General features: G+C 39.8%; 1 pseudogene; it reads right to left on the bottom strand.

Moving 5' to 3' along the window:
- Nucleotides 1-944: 944 nt before the first annotated feature.
- On the bottom strand, nucleotides 945-21859 carry LOC121872205 (annotated as a pseudogene).
- Nucleotides 21860-22090: the final 231 nt, after the last annotated feature.

Below are 22090 nucleotides of genomic sequence, written 5' to 3'. Positions count from 1 at the left end.
TTTGAAATAATGAGGTGTGGTCTATAGTAATTAGTTTCCATCTTTGTACTGATACAGTATACAGTACAGGGTTGCAATCGCTTCATGATGGAGGTTGTCACTGGTTAAGTCCCATATCAGAGGACCTATTGACAATTTAAGACTAGTTAAATGCAAATAGCCAAGCATAATATTAGCACACACAATATATATATATATATATATATATATATATATATATATATATATATATATATATATATATATATATATATATATATATATATATATATATATATATATATATATATATATATATATATATATATATATATATATATTCAGATAGTGTCACATTCATACAAAACCTCATTATGATTCTCAAGCTTGTTGGACTAGAAAATAGCAGAATTGTTAATGTAATATTTGTAGCCAGTTCAGTGGCAATGCCTTTTCAAGTTATATACAATATATACAAAGATATGCCAGTAATTTATCCATCTGTTACATAATTTCCACAGGTAATAAGTACTCTTGGGAAATACACCTGCATGAAATAAACTTGAGACACATCAGGAGATCCACAACTCATATAGGTAATTTTTGGTCACTTATATACTATCACATGGAAAACACTTAAAAAATTTTGTATACAATCATAAAGAAAAGTGTACTTGGCAACAAAGAAGCACAATGTTCCTGACAGTATTAAAGGTACTGCTGCTCACAATACCAGTAAAACATTATTATTATGGACAAGAATGTAGTCCTCTAAAGGAATGCTTATATCTAATCAGAATCTGCAACTTATTACTTTATGGATAGTAAACACAAATTTTAAATCATCTAATCAACTTAAGTACAATGGAAAATTTCTAGTACTGTGTTAATATATATATATTTTATCCATATGTATTAAACATGACTGGATTTGGGTAACAAAATTCACACAACAAATTAAACTATCAGATTGGAGATAAGACAATAATAAAGATATTAATAATAGTATGAATGTTGCATCTATGTCTCAGCATCAGGAGGTACACCCAGGTAGTGCTTGGGAGGTTTAGGCCAGTCTGCACAGTCAGGACCACACTTCTATTTAAGCTAATGGCTGGATACAGAACTCCACTTACTCCAGTCAGAGATAAATGTCCCTGTAAAGAAAAAAAATAATAATTACAAAATATGACCAAAGCTTGACCAATCTCTGCTACCTTTAGAACTAGAGCTAAAGGGTAGTCGGTAATGCTAATACCCCGGACCTCTGGTAGGCTTCACTTGTGTCCAAATTCAGAGGCTCTTTTCTATACTGAAGATCAAAGCACCACTTAAATTATACAAAAACATATTATCGAGAGACATCCCTACTGACAATATAAACACAACTCAATATTTTCTAGTTCCCTGTTGGTGCATAATTTCTGTGATTGCCAAGTAATCATTACACAATAAGGTCTAAGCATAATTACATCATTTTGTTTACCACAATGCATTCTGGGCACCACCTGGGGTGGATCAGCCATCTTTGTTTTTTATACTTCTTGAATTACAAGAGCTGTATGACATACTGTAGCTGCAGTTATTTGCCACTAAAATGTCAGCAGATGGGTTTCATCGACAAGACAAGCACACCTACAGTACACCAGGCCCCACCAGTCCTCTAACACCTACAGTACACCAGGCGGCACTCATCTAACAACCTACAGTACAGGCCCACCAGTCCTCTAACACCTACAGTACAGCAGGCCCCACCAGTCATCTATCCTACAGTACACAGGCCCTGGCACTCATCTAACACCCTACAGTACACAGGCCCCACCAGTCCTCTAACACCTACAGTACAGCAGGCCCCACCAGTCCTCTAACACCCTACAGTACACCAGGCCGCACTCATCTAACACCCTACAGTACACCAGGCCCCAGCAGTCCTCTAACACCCTACAGTACAGCAGGCCCCACCAGTCATCTAACACCTACAGTACACAGGCCCCAGCAGTCCTCTAACACCCTACAGTACACCAGGCCCCACAGTCATCTAACACCCTACAGTACACCAGGCCTGGCACTCATCTAACACCCTACAGTACACCAGGCCCCAGCAGTCCTCTAACACCCTACAGTACAGCAGGCCCCACCAGTCATCTAACACCCACCAGTAGCAGTCCTCTAACACCCTACAGTACACAGGCCCCACCAGTCATCTAACACCCTACAGTACACAGGCCCTGGCACTCATCTAACACCCTACAGTACACCAGGCCCCAGCAGTCCTCTAACACCCTACAGTACAGAGGCCCCACCAGTCATCTAACACCTACAGTACACCAGGCCTGGCACTCATCTAACACCCTACAGTACACAGGCCCCAGCAGTCCTCTAACACCCTACAGTACACCAGGCCCTGGCACTCATCTAACAACCTACAGTACACCAGGCCCCACCAGTCCTCTAACACCCTACAGTACACCAGGCCCCACCAGTCATCTAACACCTACAGTACACCAGGCTGGCACTCATCTAACACTACAGTACAGGCCCCAGCAGTCCTCTAACACCCTACAGTACAGCAGGCCCCACCAGTCATCTAACACCCTACAGTACACAGGCCCCGGCACTCATCTAACACCACAGTACACAGGCCCCGGCACTCATCTAACAACCTACAGTACACAGGCCCCGCACTCATCTAACACCCTACAGTACACCAGGCCCAGCAGTCCTCTAACACCCTACAGTACACCAGGCCCCGGCACTCATCTAACACCCTACAGTACACCAGGCCCCGGCACTCATCTAACACCCTACAGTACACCAGGCCCCAGCAGTCCTCTAACACCCTACAGTACACCAGGCCCCAGCAGTCTCTAACACCCTACAGTACACAGGCCCCACGTCCTCTAACACCCTACAGTACAGCAGGCCCCACCAGTCCTCAACACCCTACAGTACACCAGGCCCTGGCACTCATCTACACCCTACAGTACAGGCCCCACCAGTCATCTAACACCCTACAGTACATCAGGCCCTGGCACTCATCTAACACCCTACAGTACACCAGGCCCCAGCAGTCCTCTAACACCCTACAGTACACAGGCCCCACCAGTCCTCTAACAACCTACAGTACACCAGGCCCCGCTGTCATCTAACACCCTACAGTACACCAGGCCCCACCAGTCATCTAACACCCTACAGTACAGCAGGCCCCACCAGTCCTCTAACAACCTACAGTACACCAGGCCCGGCTGTCATCTAACACCCTACAGTACACAGGCCCCACCAATCCTCTAAACCTACAGTACGCCAGGCCCCGGCTGTCATCTAACACCCTACAATACACCAGGCCCCACCAGTCCTCGAACAACCTACAGTACACCAGACCCCGGCTGTCATCTAACACCCTACAGTACACAGGCCCGGGTTGTCATCTAACACCCTACACACCCAGGCCCCGGCTGTCATCTAACACCTACAGTACACCAGGCCCACCAATCCTCTAACAACCTACAGTACGCCAGGCCCCGGCTGTCATCTAACACCCTACAATACACCAGGCCCCACCAGTCCCTTAACAACCTGTACACAGGCCCCGGCTGTCATCTAACACCCTACAGTACACAGGCCCCATCCTCCTAACAACCTACAGTCGCCAGGCGGCTGTCATCTAACACCCTACTACACCAGGCCCCACAAGTCCTAAGAACCCTACAGTACACGGACGGCTGTCATCTAACACCCTACAGTACACCGTGTGATTTACCATCCCTCTACAGTACACCAGTCATCTAACAACTGTACTATTATACTGTGCACTAGTAGAATCCAGTCTATAGACTAGTTCACTGGTTAGCTCTCATAAATGTCATGGTTGTGTTGACGTGTTTGATCAGTGAGCAAGTGTTCATAGTTTTCGACTCTGATTCCCCTACAGAAAACTCTACATATAAGCCATCATCTTAGGTTATTAATTTCATTGTATTTAATCACAGAACACTTTAAATCCATCCCTTTAACACCTTCACTACAGCGACATCACTTTCATATTTTATTCGGCTAATGCCAGATGATTTTCGTCAGCTCAGAGGAGACACTGCAGACAAGAGTTTAACACAACTTTCTCCTAAAATAACTTGTACTTCTGTTATACTGAACGAAAATATCCCCAGGCTTTGCAGTAAACAAATGATGAAGTAGTTATGGGTCACGTCCTGATATTTACACAGATACAGTAATTATGAGTGTTTTTTTAGCATATAGTACAGGTATATAATGCCTTCAGTGACGTGCTTTGCTAAATTTCCTTCATCAAATTCACTGTATACACACACATCCTCAACACCGGCTCCTACTACCACCCGAGATCCTCGTCCAAGAATTGCTGTTCGACACCACACGCACATCCAGCCACAGCACAAACTGATCGTAATAAGAACAGCCCAGTCCCAACCATTGTAAAAATTATCAATAACTTGTAATCAACCAGTTTGTTCAATCCCATCGCTCTTAGTTTCTGCACTGTCACTATGTTGAAATACCCTGTACTTTGAGCTTCTCCCCACCTAATTATTATATATATCATATTTGTATCACTTATGTTACTTGTATATTATTTGTAAATCAAGTATTTCCAATTATGTAACTATATTTTCAGCCTTCCAGCTGCCATGCTCTTTCAATAAACTGTTAATTATTATTATTATTATTATTATTATTATTATTAATATTATTATTATTATTATTATATTATTAACACACACAGGATCTAACTATACAATATGGATACAGGATATGAAATCACTTTTCTGTTCACTTTCCATTTCTCTAATAAATTAAAGTCACAGGAAAATAGTCAAAATTTGGACTAGGAAAATAGACAATTTATTTAAATGCCATTAACAACAGTTAGTTTGGGTTGGGATGCATATTCTAACTAAAATGAACTTATCATCTTTTCTACAGAATAATGGTCCCTAGTTGTATAATGTTTTTTATAACTTATGTAGTGACTTTTCTCCTACATTTCAATGACAGGTTAAGTGGGTATCTCTGTGTAATATATAATAATAATTAATGGTTTATTGAAGTCGGCAGCCTGAAGGCTGAAAATATACATTGGACAAAAATGACTTATTACGCTAAAGACGTAGTCATTTAACAACTTTCATTACTGATAAAAGAAGGAACATGAATTGAACATACAAATTATTATAGTGTGTGTGTGTGTGTGTGAGCACTGCTAGCTTCCTCTAGCTTTCAGCTACACGCGCTGGCTAGCCCTCGTGGTGAAAAGAGCAACCTGTAAGTCTTCCCTATCAGTACACAGCCTCTTCACCTTCAAGACTCAGTGGCACTGGAACACAGGTGCCTGTGGGCCAGGCTAGACCAGTAGGGGATCTAAGAGCAGCAGTGGGCCCCAGAGGGACAATGCATAGGCCCAATGACATGTGGACACTCCCTGGCACCTACCAACCACTGTCCGCTGCCTTGCAGAACTCTGGTAGGTGTAAGGCTGGGGAAACTCCAAACGAAAAATCTGCAGTGGGCCCGCATCATGCAGACATGTTTACAGAGCTCCAATAAGACCCAGCAGCGTAAGCGGAAGAGGTGACCACCATAGGAACCTGACTATACCAGTGGATGAAGGCAATGCATGATAGACAGACTACTAAGGCAAAACCCAACAAGCTAGGCTATCGGCAGTCCATTGCAACTCTCTCTCTCTTCCTCTCTCCATAGTCATTGCAACTACTTGCACCATTGGATCAGGAAAAGGAGGCAAGATGTGAGGTTGCAGCTTGTGCTCCTGCCTCACATAAAATCAAATCACTGCAGACATCATCCAGCTTATCATACTTCTCATCATCAAACCCTATAACACCCAGGAGGTCCTCAACACCCAGAGCTGACCCATCTCAGCTATCCTCCATCCCTGGAAGAGGTAGCTACTGCCATCAAGCAGATGAAATATAACAAAGCCACAGGGCCTGATGGAATCCCTGAAGTGTATAAAGCAGGAGGACCTCTGCTTACCAGCCGTCTCCACTCTCTCCTGGAGAATATATGGGAAAAGGCGGAAATCCCAAGCTATTAAAGATGCCTCCATCGTCAATATTTATAAGAATAAGGAGACGGTCAGATTGTGGCAACTACCGTGGGATCTTACTGCTCCCGTAGCTGGCAAGATTATTGTCCGAGTCCTCCTAGCAGACTTCTTCCAGAGGCAGAAAACTTTCACCCAGCATCTCAATGTGGCTTTAGACCATCAAGTGGCACCACTGACATGATCTTTGCTCTGCCAGACACAGGAAAGTGCAGAGAACAGAGTCGTGACCTGTACATGGCCTTCATCGACCTTACAAGGCCTTCGACTCGGTCAACAGGGAAGCCCTCTGGCGGACCCTCAACTGTTTGGCTGCCCACAAAATTCATCACCATTGTGAGGCAACTCCGTGATGGCATGAACGGCAGTGTCCTGCACAATGGCACAGTCTGAGTTCTACCCACCCATGGGAAAACAAGAATGTGTAGTGGCACCAACTCTCTCTTCTATGGTCTTGGCTGCCTTCCTTACTCGTGCCAGTGCCAATTTGCTGGCGGGGTGGACATCAAGTACCATGAAGGACTTTTTCATAAGACAACTCCAGGCAGGAACAAAGTTGTCAGCTGAGTCCATCACTGAACTTCGATGCAGATAACCTCACACTAGTCGCTCCCAAACAAAACCTACAGAAGATCCTGAATACCTCGCGAATGCGTGATGCACACTTCAGCCCTGAGATGAATGCACTTAAGACTCAGATTCTCTTTCAGCCTGCCCCTGGTTCAGCCACACCACCATCCATGCAGCTTAATGGTACTACCTCTCTAATGCTACCCATTCCAGTACCTGGCTCACCTGTCCACCACGGACAACAATGAGAGATTCAGCATCAGATCAGATGTGTATCTCAAGCCTTTGGCAGAATCATACCCGTTCTTTCAGCTGTAGGGGCTGATATCTCCAAAGTTACACGATATATCAAGCAGTGGTCCTCCTACCACTATATGGCAGTGAGACATGGGTCACATACAGGAGGCACCTCAAAGCACGAAAACTTTCACCAATGTAGTCTCGTTCCATCCCGAGTTCGCTGGGAAGACAAGAGAACAAATGCCAGTATTCTCGCTGACACCAACTGTAAGAGCATGCGGCTACCATTATCCATGAACAACTACATTGGACTCGCCATGTTACTCTCATAAACGACAGTAGACTGCCAAAGCAGCTACTTTACAGTCTCTAACGAATGGTAACGTAAAGCTGACGCGGCTGTGAAAAGGTATAAGGATAGTCTTAAAACAAACCTGAAAAAGTATAAAATCGACCCCTCACCTGGGAGACTATTATTCCACACCAGCTGGAGGAGCACCACATGAGTGTCATTACTTTCGAGTTAGCCCAACTGCATACCCAGGCAGACAAGCGCCAGCGATATGTTGCCACCTCCTCCCGCACTAGATGTAGCCTCCACGTAGGCAACATCTGTGAACAACTCTGCAGGTCCATATCGGGTCTCTCTAGTCACCTCAAACCTCACCAACGAAGGTGACATCCTGAATAACTCATATTATTGTTTCATAACTGGATGATCGCTCATACTCAATTCCGAGTGACAACAAAGTAGTAGTAGTAGTAAGTAGTAGTAGTAGTAGTAGTAGTAGTAGTAGTAGTAGTAGTGTGTGTGTGTGTGTGTGTGTGTGTGTGTGTGTGTGTGTGTGGAAAAACCTACAAAACTTACCTGTAACTCCCCATTAACATAGAAGCTAAGTGTCTTTTCAGGTAGATTGAGCAACAGTCCTACAGTGTCCCTGTCCGCACCCCTCCAGTGGACGGTTGAGTGTTCTCGCCCGTGCATCAGCCAAGATCGCTCGCTGTCAATGTACATGCTCCAACTGCCTCACATTTACCTGCAAAAGTCATTCTCACTAAGCACAAAATTTGGTATACCCAGGTACAGTACATTGGTTTTTTTTTCCATGTTGTTTATATTATTCATCAAAGTTATTTAGTACAACATGTGTAAAAATCTAACACTTGTAAACACCAATGAATGATGAGTTCTATTCATACCACACATTACTGATAGTCCTCACTACACTAATAGTAAGAGTGTGCAATAAACACTTCAGTACAAGGTATTACGACACAACTGAACAGTACTTACCAATATCATCTCCTTGCAGATATCAACTCTTGACAGTCCAAAACAATGTCAGCATTTCCATCATATTTTTCAATCTTGAACTCCCAGTAGTGGACGCCCTGGGAACCAACACTTCCAAGAGCCACTCGGTTGCTCATAAGAGTCACAAATAGTGAAGCCATTTTCAGACAGTGTGTGGTCGAGGTGGTTGGACTCTAAGGTGAACCAAGCAACTGCAAAAAAATTTTTATACTGTTTAACTTAAAAAATAAAACAGGTCAGCCATATACATACAGTATAGTCGTAGCTGACACCTTTTGAAATCCATACAATATATAAAAATCCAATATTTGTGATTATTATTACATTTCCATGAAATATTTTTTCCATGTATCTACAAGCCTTCTGCTTGATGCAGGATTGTGAGACAGGTGTTGATCCTGAATTCTTAGTACAGTATCAGCAGCTAGTGAGTTGCCCCCACCTCTTTGGCGGGACTCTAGTCCACTGTAGGCTTGTTCCTTCAGCAAGCACCTGATGGTGTACTCATTTTATTGCTGTTTGTGCAAGGCCTAGTGTACAGAAAAAATTACCTATCAATATTCCATCTGAGATATACAGTACAGTGTTGCACAACATATCACATGAAAAGCTACCTTGCTGATTTCTGACAATTCATATCACAGAAGTCTGTCGGAAGAAGTATCCACCATTGCTATTAAAAAATACCTTACCTAGGACAATGATGCCCGTCCCTTCAGTACTTCCCTTGGGACCTCACACACTTCTCCAGCCCTTCCCATTTTCAAAACAGTCTGCAAAGTCCTTGGGACCTCCATCAGCTGCCTACGTCGCATTCTCCTTAATCTCGTCCAGGCCAAACAATAGCGAAGAGTACTACATCGAGAGTTTTCGCCGGCTGAGGAATCTGATAAGAAAAAGCGGCACAGCTGTGGGCAAGTGGTGACTGGCAGCTTCATCATGACAAAGCGCCTGCCATTTAGTCCGTCTCGTGCAGGTTTTTGGCAAAACATCGCATCACCCAGGTCTCTCAGCCCGACAGCCCAGATTTGGCTCCCTCGACTTCTGGCTTTTCTCAAAGCTAAAATCGCCGTTGAAAGTGTCAGACGTGGACGAGATTAAGAGAATGCAAGCGCAACAGCTGATGGAGATCGAAAAAGTTTGCAGACTGTTTTGAAAAGTGGAAGGGACGCTGAGAGGTGTGTGGTCCCAAGGAGTACTTTGAAGGGGACTAAGGCCATTGTCCTAGGTAGAATATTTTTTAATAGTAAATGGCTGATACTTTCGGACAGACCTCAGTAATTTACAAGGCACATGAAGAAGCCTTAACAAACTACTGTATATTCATATTGTTTTAATTGTCTTATGCATATCATTTTAAGTCACATGAAATATCTCCAAACTAAATAACACATTACAATACAGTATAACATTTCATGTGAAGTAAAGGCACAGCATAATTGGTTTATTATTGTAAATACAGGTTGTACCTCTCTAGTCCGGCATTCTGTGGTCGAAACTCTCGTGGTTGAACGTTTAGTTTGCCCATGGAGAAAATTAATTTGAGTCTGGTACTTTCGATGAATTTGGCCTTATTTACCCTACTTTTTTGGCGAATTACTACCTGTAATAAAGCAACATCCTAATAAACCAACAAAAATAACACAGATAAAGTTAAATAAAACTTAAAACAACACAGAAAAGTTCTTCTGTTTTTATGTTTTCAACTTTACCACCACTGGTGGGTAGAATTTTGTTTTTAAATTCAGAAACATTAATTAAAATATATATGAACAGTAAATAAGTGTTGCTTTCATATTCTTATGTAGATAATGACTATGTTTTACATGTGTGCACTTTATGTGATCTCTCTTTTTTTTTTACCATTAATGGTTAGCTACTTCCATTGTTCAATTTATTAACATTAAATAACATTATTTAAAACAATCATATTAATTTTTTTACAGCTACAACCAGGTCTTATTTTCTTCAGTTTTATATGTAGAACCAGTCAGTCACTGTTTTGTAAACAACGAAAACAATGCTGTGTCGCCTCCGTGTGTTTTAATATTTTACGTATTATTAATGAATTGTATTGTTCATTTTGCACACATAAACATTAATTCAATCAAAAGACATTCAGTAATAAACAATAATGAATGTTTTGTACATAGAGAAATGGCTTTATTTACACAATTGTGCACGTCTGAAAGTGGTGGCACAAAACTCGTCGAAATTTTAATTGTGCAGTTTTGTGTCCAAATAAAAACGTTGAATTAAAATTTGCTAAGTTTGAGAACCTACTGTACAACATTTAACCCTTCAATATGTCTTCAGAGAGACCACGAGGCAGTGAAAGTGGTGCTAGTGCTTCCAAGTGTATGCACAAGTCACTAACTATCCAGGAAAAGGGTAATTTCAAGGTCCGAAATTTCCATGGTCTGGCACCAGTCAGGTCCCGAGGTTGCCGGACTAGAGGTACAACCTGTACAGTACAGTACAGTCAGTTCTTCTATAACGCGATAGTTGTGTTCTTGTAAAACATTGTGTTATAGAAATTCAGTAATAGAAATAACAGGGCATATGGAGAAAATAGGGTTAGGTGCAGATTACTACTCAAATCGAAAAATTTTAGTAGTTAGCCTAACACAAAGGTTAGCACAGTCTGAATAAATGTTACATTCATATCTAATAATTAAATCATACAGTAAACGTAACACTTTACTGTGAAGAAATATGAATATAACTTGATGGGGAGAAGGGTGATTTTGAGGTTGATAACATCGAGCTTCTCTTCAAGTGTTATAGCCTTTCTTTTCGATCATCACTGAATGCATCAACAGAACGCTTCTTGAGATATTCTTCTTTACCATATTCACAGTTAATACCACAAAATTGGAGAAATAGTAAGCAAAGCCAGCAAACAAGCGTTCGCTAAGACAAACATCGTTCCTCTATTCATAAATCGCTATGTTAATTGTCAAAACACGCCGTTATAGCAAAACTCACTGTATTCTAATTAGTATCTATAATTATTTCAAAGGTCATTAATTAACACTAATTACTGTCGAATAATTAATTTGTGAAACCAGACTTTTAATCATCATGTAAAGTTGTGCCTTTGTATGAAACTTGAACAAAATCCATGGTATGACCCCAAGTGCCGAAAATCAAGGTACAGTACTGTACAGTATTAGGTCGGGCGTATTTTTTATGTCAAACGACATTTGTTTGGAAAGTGAAAACTAACGTCTTTATTTAGTCATGATAGTTTATATTTGCAAGAAAATGTATATAAAAGTGATTTATAACATATGGGCACAGCAGGGTTGGCAAAACCCACTGGTTTATTAAGAAACATTGGCTCAATTATAATTATCTTTTAATGCTATTATGTTTGTTTTAATAAGTTTTAAGTATTTTTAAGTCCTTTTATAACTCTTTAATATGCTATTAATTTTAAACATTATGTTCAGGATGATTTAACAATCATTTATACTCTTTTCCATCTCAATACATCACTGTGAAAAGGTACTGTTGGGGAGGGAGGGAGGGAGGGAGGGGAGATAGGCAGTGGCAACTTGGCTCCCCTGAACCCATATAATATGTGATCTGACTTTAGAATCAGAGCCCAACCATACACAGATGCAGTGACCAGTTATATTGGAAAGTGGCAACTATGCTCCCATTTATTCAGCCATGTAAGAAAGCTTATTATCACCACTTTCACCAGTGTATAATAGTTCACAACCAGGGACATAACACCTATATATTTCAAATGTTTCACTCATTCCCATTTACTATTATTGTTACCCAGCTGTTCTCATAGAATGCTTTTACTGCCTTTAATAGCCTTCCTCCCACCCCATACACTTTGTAATGCCTCCTACAATGCTTTTCTCTTCACCCTATCATAGGCTTTTCCAAATCTACTATAAATCATTAAAAACATCTGTAAGTAATAAAAACCAAGACAAATTTATTAAAAACCAAGAATGAGAGCAGAGTTAATTTTTTATGGTTTAATCTATTGGTTTAAATTGGCCAACCCTTAATTAATATATTAAATGACTATGGATTTAAGATCTACAGTGAGAAGAGACACAGACTCACAGATGAGAGGAAACTGTGAAGAGAATCATCACCAGAGTAAACACAGTGTACTGTACTGTGGCTCTGTTTGACATTAGTGAAGCTTAACAACCTAATCTATTCACTACCATCACAATGTTTCTTATACAAAGCCATAATTAGTATGGCTTCATCACCTCTCATTTTCACATCTAAAATTATTTCATTTGCAATGGTATTCTATGTTCTTAACTAAATAAAATACTTTCAAAATCTGTTTTTCCTTTCATTACCTCCTTTAAACACTGTAGTATCATCCTTACCACCAGCATGCCGTAATATCCAACACAAAACAGAACCCAATACAATACAATCCTTTTACCTTCAGCTGTCTGCAAACACAATGGTTCAGAAGGGGAATTCCTGTGTTGTTGAAGGCTCGCACTCTGGCTCGGTAGATGGAGTTGAAGTGCAAACCATCGATGGTGCAAACTGTCTCCCTCCTGTGTACACTTCCTAAAACAGTAAAAAAAAAAATAATTAGAATGAGCCATCAAGGCACAGTGGCTGGCATGTTTTGTGAGATGTGGCAACTGTGTTTGTTTACATTGTATTAAAACTCCCAGAATGGCTCCTAAGAAACCACACAATAATAGTCAGAATAAAGAAGCTAGAAGCATTCCACAATTGCCACTACTCAAAAAACACACCAGCCACTGTACCATGTATAAGATGCAGGTGACTGTACATAATAAACTGAGTGACTATCCATGAAGAACACTCAACAGGGGAACTCAAATCCATTTGTTCTTCCACCTTTATACACAACTCCTCTGTAGGGATCTAAAATAATGTTCCTCCTCTTGTATACTCCATATATGATGTACTGTACTGTATTAATACACTAGCCTCTGATCTCCTGCATGTTGTATTAATACACTAGCCTCTGGTCTCCTGCATGTTGTATTAATACACTAGCCTCTGGTCTCCTGCATGTTGTATTAATACACTAGCCTCTGGTCTCCTGCATGTTGTATTAATACACACTAGCCTCTGGTCTCCTGCATGTTGTATTAATACACTAGCCTCTGGTCTCCTGCATGTTGTATTAATACACTAGCCTCTGGTCTCCTGCATGTTGTATTAATACACTAGCCTCTGGTCTCCTGCATGTTGTATTAATACACTAGCCTCTGGTGTCCTGCATGTTGTATTAATATAGTATTAGGTATCTTAATGTTTAGTTATACAATAGCCTCTGATTTGTCTAAGTTGTATTAATTCAATAACATCCAGTCTGTTGGATGATTAAGAATACAATTACAGGTACTGTACACCTTTGCTGCTGACACATGACAACAGCATCTGATGTGTCACAACAAAGTGGTTCCCTCTATAATGACCTGATGCCTAATGCCAAAATAATTACTGTACCTGGATCATCAGTTGCAAACATAACACTGATGGAAGCACACAAGGTATTTACTTCCAAGTCAACTTTTATTGGTCACTCAACTCTGGGTTCACGTTACAAGCAACATAATAATCATTGAAATTAAAAGGGTGTTGTCTTGGTGGTGTCAGCTGCCTGCTTGGTGGTGGACAGTACCAATGTGGCATCATAATACACATCCATCTGGTCCAGCTCTTTGTTTCCATGTGGATGATGCAGGAAAACCAGACTAACACAATTATGGTATTGTTTATGCACTCTATGTACATTGTACTTTCCTACACTGTTGGAACATTACTAGATTACCTCACTAAAAATGTCTTTGGGAGCTACTATACAGACAATATTATATGGTCTGCTGGATGTTGTAGTAATAAAGTAGACGATCAGTTGGGTTGTGTATTAATGCAATAGCACCTGGTGTGTTGGACATGCAGTATTAATACAATACTGTAGTACAGTACTTAATCTGTTGTATTAACTCAATAACTTTAGGTCTACTGAATATTGAAATTAATTCAGTAGCAGCTGGTGTGTTGGGTGTTGTATTACCCTGTTGGTTTCTTTAGGTCTACTGACATAGTAGTTTCTTATAAACTATACTAATAGAGTACCTTTTGGATTCAGGTGTTACATTCATTCTAAATATTGTTGATTTTGGCAAACTATGTACAGTATACTGTACTGTAAAGTAACAGTTACCCAAATGGATTAATACAACTAACCAGTTTCAAATATTAAATACTAAAACTTTAGAAACCTAATGTGATGCCTTTAATGAAGGCTTTTTCTGGTGTTTATTAATACAATAGTGTCTATTCTCTGGCACTGTACATAATGTAGTACCTTCTGCCTTTGATACAAGTACTGTACTGTAGCACATCACCTCATCCCTCCTTAACTCACTACTGTCTGTATGTTTTGGTTTCACGTTCAGGATATGAAGAAACCGTGTGATGTTCCACCTACTGTACTAGTTTGGCTTTCTACACTTTTTGTACCAGATTATTTCCAACCATTCTTGACCCATCCACAGAAGGAGAGGAGGAGTATGATGGGAGACAGACAGGTAACACAGACACAATCTAACTCACCCTGAAGGGCCCATTGGAGCCATCATCTATCTCCAGGGTGTAGCCGGTGACACAGGAGGTGGGGTGAGGAGCCCGCGATGGTCACACTGTTGTTCTCGGCACTACACTCCTCTGGGATCATGGACGGGGTGCGGGGGCTGCAAAACGCAAGTTATCAACAAAAACTACCTGGGCCTTTTGGGAGACTGTCTCATAACATCTCCTATTAAGTATAGTGCGGTATTTCAGTATTCCATGCGTTTGTGACCTACATATCAATTTAATAGGAGAGAAAAACACTGTATTACCTTAGAAGAAAAACTCAATACAGTACAATCAATCATAAGCTTATAATCATAGCCACACCCACTGCACTAAAGCTATCAGGTGGTTTATTAAAAATATCATCAAATAATTTTCAAATAAAGTTATCACATTAAAAAGATCACTTCAACCAATACGATTTAATACACAGCCACCATCACACTAGCCATCCAAGTAATTAACTTAATATTGTCACACAACTTAAGCCATCATCCCACTAGCCTTTCAAGTAATTAATCTAATACTGTCACACAAGCTCTTCAGGTCTGCTTACGCATTACTACATAACTAAGGGTGTAAGGCCTGTAGAGCACCCATCACTTGTTCTTTATGTCTGACAACTCACAAACACGAGAACCATGATGTGTGCAGCTCTACCTACAACACACACACCAAGAGAAGCATCACACATCTTTCTTCTGTAAAGTGTTAGTAGGGTCTGGGTATATAGGTGACCTACCCAAATTAAAGTGTTACCTTACTAAATAAACATGATCGGGTGGCCACCTACTAAATAACATGATGGTGTACATCTTACTAAATAAACATGTTAGGTGGCCACCTTACTAAATAAACATGATTGGGTGGCCACCTTACTAAATAAACATGATTGGGTGGCCACCTTACTAAATAAACATGATTGGGTGGCCACCTTACTAAATAAACATGATTGGGTGGCCATCTTACTAAATAAACATGTTGGGTGGCCACCTTACTAAATAAACATGATTGGGTGGCCATCTTACTAAATAAACATGATTGGGTGGCCACCTTACTAAATAAACATGATTGGGTGGCCATACTAAATAAACATGATTGGGTGGCCATTTTACTAAATAAACATGGTTGGGTGGCCACCTTACTAAATAAACATGTTGGGTGGTCACCTTACTAAATAAACATGATTGGGTGGCCATTTTACTAAATAAACATGGTTGGGTGGCCATTTCACTAAATAAACACATAGTTGGGTGGCCATTTCACTAAATAAACATGGTTGGGTGACTGTTGACAAAACATCAAATCAATTACAGTAATACCTGTATCCCCATTTGTAGTATAATCACATCAAACAATTATATAAGCTTCCACCAACAAGTAATAATAAAGGAATGGCTCTTGTGGGGCTCACAAACCCTTCATGCCTTATGGTGATGGAATCCTACTTTTCATTAATAACCCACTAAATCCTACACTGACTGACTAAATCCTCCACTGACTGACTAAATCCCCCCACTGACTGACTAAATCCTGCCACTGATTTAAATCCTGCACTGACTGACTAAATCCTCCACTGACTGACTAAATCCTCCACTGACTGACTAAATCCTCCACTGACTGACTAAATCCCACTGACTGACTAAACTCCACTGACTGACTAAATCCTCCACTGACTGACTAAATCCTCCACTGACTGACTAAATCCTACACTGACTGACTAAATCCTCCACTGACTGACTAAATCCTGACTGACTAAACCTCCACTTTGTAAGAACATATCTGTGTATAATATTTGAAGTGTGTGTCCAGGAACAGCACAGGAGGGACAACATTACAATATCCTTTTCAGGCCTATGAGACACATAGCATATTCAGAGACAAGAACCTGACAAGAAAGACTGCAAGAGCTGCCATCAGGTGATCATGGTTAACATACACTAGCATACATATGGCAATAAATGGTAATGGAGATAATTATTCAGGTTCCCAAGACTGTAAAGGCGAGAGGATGATAACAATTCTTGAAACAACAACAAAAATTAATGAAGCTTATTATCTGCTGTTATGATAAGGGGAAAACATCAGCTGTATCAGTGAAATAAATTACATCTCACTGATAAAAATCCAACAAATTGAAAGTCTAACCAACATACTGCCATGTTTAACTGTACAGATATAATTAGAAACCTTCAAATTTTCCTTACAGTACTAGACACTGGCTGCATAATCCTGCTATCAAGTTTGGGTGGGATGGAGATGAAGGTACAGCAGAAACATGTATGTGAATACCTGTACCAGCATGTACAGGACCATGAGGACCTAACAAACACTACCATGACCCTGAACTGGTCATCCACTGTGTTGGTGGTTAGTGGATGATGACTGGATGACACATAAGTGGAGTGGGACCAGTTGATTGGGAGCCAAACTATGAATGGAGTAAAGGCAGCTGGGAAAGTCATCTCTCCAATCAACCAGTGAGTTAGGAACAGGGAGCTCTATCTCTCATTAGTTTTTATCATTGTTGGAGTAGTGTATACTAACTTTGTCACACGATTAAAGACCTTCATTGTTGAGCGTAGGTAATAACATTACAACAACAACAGTTAGAGACATTCACACAGCTTATTTGTGGGATAGAATTTTTTGTGGAAACTTATAAGAGGACCAAAAGTTCTGTGGTTCAATGGCAGATTACGGGACAACACAACAGCTGGCCGCAGTCACTCATGAAATCAAACCTCAATTTGTATTTTTATTGACCAAAGAGAATAATAACACAAGACATGAATAGATAGTTATAATAAAACGAAAGAGAAAAAGACAGACAAACCAATAGAACAGAAAAGTCCTGTAATATTCTGTACCTCCTGCCTTAAATCCAAGAGTATTGGGTATAACAATGCAGGTAAACAATACTGGCAACACTATGGGATGCTGTACTATGTGTATAAGCCATAAAAGTTGTAAATATATCTCATGTATAAAGCATGCCAATTCAATATTGCAGAATACCTCCCAGTCTGACTATACCAGTACATAGTAAAAATAAAGTGGAATACTATATGGTCTAATTTAAGTTTGTATCATAAACACCAGCACAGTAACTTTAGAAAATACAGTACTGATAGATCCAACACAATAATATTATTTCTCTGGTACAAGTTAAAGAGATTGGTGTAACTAGTTGAAGGGACACTGGTAGAGTCAGGTTGGGACACACACTACACCAACACAATGAAGCAAAACAACAAGAAAGGGTAACGTTTCCCCACCTGGCCATCTGACTGTGGCTGAGTAACAACTGGGCCTAGGATAGCATGGAAGGAAAACCATTTTAACCTCTGTGTTGTATCAAATAACTAAAATACATACTCATGAAACAACTACTACCATTATGAGAGAACTACTGGGAGTCAAGTCACCCAATAGCAAGTGTTACTAAGTGGAGATATGTTAGTAATACTCTGTAACTTGTTAATATTATGGATGATACTTTCTTCAGTCAATACAGTAACTCATTTTACCAACATTAGTTTTATATTCTCAAGTGAAGAAGTAAAACCTCTACTGTATATACTAGATAGCCATGACTCTTGACTCTGATGTTGTAATATTTAAGGATGACCACAGCTGAATGCTTCTCACATCAGGGTTTTCAAGTTGGTAAATGACACTGTTTTGGGAACCTGTATGTGTGTGTCAAGAGGACATTTACAGCATGTCTATAAACCTAAAAATAAGAGTCAGGCCAACAACTTTGAACTCATGAACTTACAGGTAAACAAGTACAAAAAATTCAGGTGTTCGGAGATATAGTCACTTATATCCTAACACACCTATCTTTAGGCCCATAGACATATACATACACACACACACACACACGTAAGTTCCCAAACCATATCATAAAAACTTTGAAGACCATATTTCTATATATTTGAGAAAAATAAATCTCATCACTTACGTTTGAGCTGGATGAAGGTGAGTTGCTGGATGGCAGTTAAGAGAGTTTTATCGTCCAGTGTCAGGTTGAAGACAGGGAGGGACTCTAGGGCCCGCACCATGGACTGCTCCCAGTCCCAGTCATCGTATTACCACCGCTCCTCTAAGATTTCCTGAGCCTGAGGAACACAGGAAAGGAGGAAGACTTTTGGGGTAACTTCTTTCTGGCACTCACTTCCCTGATTGGGGTGACTGGTTGTGTACTGGCCTAATAAATTGGACAAAAGTACCTCTCAGCCAGACACTAACTTTGTGATTTTGAACAAGCTGTAAATACACTACATCCACTTAAATATCTTGTACATCTCATGTGAATCATCCACAACATAAGAGCAATACAAAAACTCCACCTGAAAATACAATAAGATCCAAGACATAGATACAGGAAGATAATACAGTATTAGGAGTGTACTGTACCTACCAGAAATCAAAACTAAAGTTACAAGAAAACTGTATTGAATAAATTACCAACTTATCTTGTAGTAGCTAACAACATAACCTGCCAATTACCAAAACAAGTATTGTATGTAGGTAGTAGGTAGTAGGCAGCTACCAAAACAGGGGGTATACTGCCTGGGAAGATATTGGAAGCATAATGTGTTGTCTAATGGTAGACCCTGAAGCCAAATGTGACCAAGTCCCAGGTTGATGATCTGACTTTCTGCCTCATTTACACACAATTGCAGGGTCTCAATACTTTTTTACTTTGATAACACAACATACATAACGTACAGGGTATGTCCTTTCTCACTCTAGATTTATTTTTATTTTTTATTATTTATGGTTTATTATTATTACAGTATTATTATTATTATTATTATTTTATTTATTATCATATTTATTAATTATCATTATTATTATTACTATATTATTATTATTATTATTATTATTATTATTATTATTATTATTATTATTATTATTATTATATTTTTGCCTCCAGGTGGAATAATCCCCTCCCCAAAAGTGGACACCCCAACACATACTGTAGGAAAACAACAAACATAACTACAGCACCTACAATGTTGTCTGCAGCTCCTATGACCTCCAATATACAACAGGTAGAATACATTATGTGACAGACCTTCAATAAACTGTACAAGTGAGGTAAGAAGCTATTGTAACAGCCTATGAACCCATTTCTAAATCCATATCACAATACACAACACCTCGAGCTCTTCTTCATTCACAGTAACATTTAGAGTTACCGTGTAATAAATATATAAAGAACACAGAAAGAGATAAAACGACAATGCCTACAAGAAGAAATACGTCACCTTACGTGTTTGGCATTAATTTCCACCTAAAACGGCCATGAATGAGTAAATCAATGGTACAGTAGTTACTTTAATTCTGTAAGGCAAGTCTCAATACTATACAAGTTGCCTCAAAAGGTCAGACATAAAGTATACAAGTCAAAGTTAGAATCATAATCCCTTTAACATTTAAATACTGTGCAGTAATACAGTAAGTGGCAATAATCCTCCCAAAACACAGAGTAATGCATGAACACCTTACCACAAGTTTTTAGAAAAAGTTCCATCCATGTTCTGTCATTTTTTCTCACTTTAATCTTCCATGTTGTATTACAGGTCTGTGCTATTAACTCCTTCACTACAGGACGTTATTTGTGATATTTTATTTGGCTAACGTGAGATGATTGTATTCAGCCTCAGATGGGGCCTATACACAAGGGGTTAATACCATCCCACTTGGCTCATAAACACCCTCATAAAACCTACGGTAATTCTTTATAATAAGAGGCAGTAACAGGTGCCTGGCTATATCCTATGATCAAAAGAGTCAGACCATCTTTCACTACACTGACTTAAGTATTGGAACCACTTGATAAACTCAAACATTTAATAAACAAAGGGTTAATTATGACTTGTTAACTGCAGTCCTCTATCATAATATTCAGGATTTAGCCAAGAAAATTTGGTATTCATTTCCGTAAAAAAAAAAAAATATTAAATAAATAAATACACAAATTAATAAAATAAATATATATAATTTTAAATGCCATGACTGAGCAACCATTGAGAATTATCCTGCCTCTCACCTCCATGAATGATGCTGGGTCAGACTCCTTGAGAGCCTCGATACAGAAGTGGATGGTGGCCGTGGTAGACTGTAGGGTGTGGGTGTAGTCCTGTACTTGTTCTCTCAGTGCATGAACCTGTATCAAAGAGATTTAGAGGGAATTATAAGACTTCACTTCCCTTCACCTCCTCCTTACCACACGGCTCCTATAAGTAACAGCATTTATATGTTCAGTGAGAGCATGTGGTAAGGAAGAACTCAATACAAATGATCATCTCTTGCTTAAAGGTCAACACTTGAAGTTTCTATAAAATAATCACAGCTTATTAATGTCAACGATCACCTGAGGATAAACTAACTTCTGTGCAGGAAATATCGTACACAATAAAGACAATACAGTACAGTAGAATTTTATTATTACTCATCAGGCAACTAATGTCATGAGCATAAAAAGTAAGAGCTAAGCTGAAGGAGCTACTGACCTTGGTATCTCGCTGTCTCCTGACCCAGTTGATGAGGTCAGTGCGGCGACCTGTAGTGCCTCCACCAGGCGTCCACCTGGGCCACTATCACTCCCTCTACTTCCCGACAGTTACCCTGCCAGTGTGACTTTGTTAATGGGTGGTTTCATTATGATGCAGCAAGTTATTTCACTCTATCTAACTTTAAGCATGATTTTGGGTTAACTATGTACACATTCTCAATATAGAGGCATTTGTTTAAGATTTTATATATGAGTATTTCTGACCTACAGTACGAGAAACAAATCCAATACAAAACGTCTACACGAGAATGGTAATAACAGGTACACACGCTATTCAATATAATACAACAGCTTGTATCCAGATACAGCTTATCAATACAAACAAATGAAAGTAAAATACAGATTAAGTCACTCACGTGGACCTCATCTGAGAAAGTCTTAGGGTGTGGATGAACTGTGGCAGCCCTCGCCTTCTCGACAGCTGCTGCAGGGCCTGGGACAGCTCCGTCTGTGGACACAAACCACCTTGATTAGATAAATTGTACTGTACCTCTAATACACTTCCATCACAATTACAATCCACAACATGTTGCTAACTCTTCCTGGAACTTAAAACTTGTGTGTGTGTGTGTGTGTGTGTGTGTGTGGGTGTGTGTGTGTGTGTGTGTGTGCGTGTGTCCATGTAGCTAGGAGTAAACAAACAACAGTGACATGGGCGAGGAGTGAGGTGACTTATATT

Source organism: Homarus americanus, unplaced genomic scaffold, assembly GCF_018991925.1.
Source record: "Homarus americanus isolate GMGI-L3 unplaced genomic scaffold, GMGI_Hamer_2.0 scaffold50377, whole genome shotgun sequence".
In the NCBI taxonomy this organism is placed as follows: domain Eukaryota; kingdom Metazoa; phylum Arthropoda; class Malacostraca; order Decapoda; family Nephropidae; genus Homarus; species Homarus americanus.
This window is presented reverse-complemented; position numbering and strand designations above follow the sequence as displayed.